This window comes from Populus euphratica, unplaced genomic scaffold (assembly GCF_000495115.2).
Source record: "Populus euphratica unplaced genomic scaffold, PopEup_1.0 scaffold206.1, whole genome shotgun sequence".
Taxonomy (NCBI): domain Eukaryota; kingdom Viridiplantae; phylum Streptophyta; class Magnoliopsida; order Malpighiales; family Salicaceae; genus Populus; species Populus euphratica.
Window position 1 is genome coordinate 430295 of NW_011500012.1, and position 1102 is coordinate 431396.

The following is a 1102-nucleotide window of genomic DNA, read 5'->3' on the forward strand; positions in this document are numbered from 1 at the left end:
AAGCATCAGAAAATAATTCACTTTTCTAAAATTAACTTTAAAAAAAAAAACTACTTTCTAGCAATTGAAATTTTTTATCTATCAAATTTAATCCTTCTTTTGACTTTTACGTATTTTATTTAAAATAATTTATAAAATATTAATATTAATATTTTAATTTTTTTAAAATTTGATATTTATTATTTATTTTATTTAAAATAATTTATAAAATTATATATTTTTTAATTTTATTTTCATTCAACTTTTTAATTTTTAAAATTTATTCCTTGTTATTTTAATAAACTTAAAAAAGATAAAACATTAAAAAGTTAATTACAACTCATTTTTCATACATAACCAAACACTAGAAAATATTTTTCAACTTATTTTTTGTTACACTACCAAACATCAAAAAATAACTTATTTTTTCATAATTCACTTTCCAAATAAAACTATTTTTCAGCAAAAACCTTAAAAGTAACCTATCACATGAGGCCAATCTTTGTGATATCAGCTTTGTTTACTTTAAATTATTTTTTTATTATTTTAACATACTTAAATTAAAAATAAATTTTAATAAATCAAAAAAATTATTTTAGAGGTATTTCACAGGGAGGTTCGCCGGTGATAAAGAGAGACAGGACAATGACCGTATGGGTTGGAGACGGGTTTGGAGTCGCCCAATTCAAGTTTGTCGGGCCATTCAGACAAGACTAATTTGTATCCACTCATGTGCAGGAAAAACTGGCAAGCTTCGTTGGAACATAAATTTTGTATTCAGTAAAAGATAATGCTGGCAAATGTATACAAATGCTATGGAAATATGATGCTGGCCAATGCATGGAATTGCCACGCTCCAACAACCTTAATAGTGGATTTAGGAGGCGGCGGTTTAAAGGGGGCAAAGGTTGCTATCAAAGGAAAAAAAAATAAAAATACCAGAGCTTCTCCAGGGAGCAGAGCATCGTTCCAATGATGAAGAAGAAGGCCCCTTGAGGTAAGTTCACCTGCAGCTTTAAAATAAAATGACACGTCAATCTCGTGCTTTCTGTAGAAATGATGAGCTAAAATTAAAGAGTTGGCCAAATGTATATACGTTGTTTGCACTGTACAAATCTCTTTC

At 27.8% G+C, this 1102-nt stretch overlaps 1 protein-coding gene across 3 annotated transcripts in view; it reads right to left on the reverse strand.

Annotated features, from left to right (window-relative positions):
- Positions 1 to 732: 732 nt before the first annotated feature.
- RGD3 (ROOT GROWTH DEFECTIVE 3) overlaps positions 733 to 1102 on the reverse strand; it is a 25408-nt gene continuing 25038 nt past the window's right edge. For 2 of the 3 annotated variants that reach the window (XM_011048754.1, XM_011048756.1), the window contains 2 exons: positions 1076 to 1102; positions 733 to 992 (listed from right to left, as the gene is read on the reverse strand). The gene's annotated coding sequence lies outside the window, so the exon portion shown is untranslated. The remainder of the gene's footprint in view (positions 993 to 1075) is intronic. The other variant, XM_011048755.1, reaches the window with a different exon arrangement.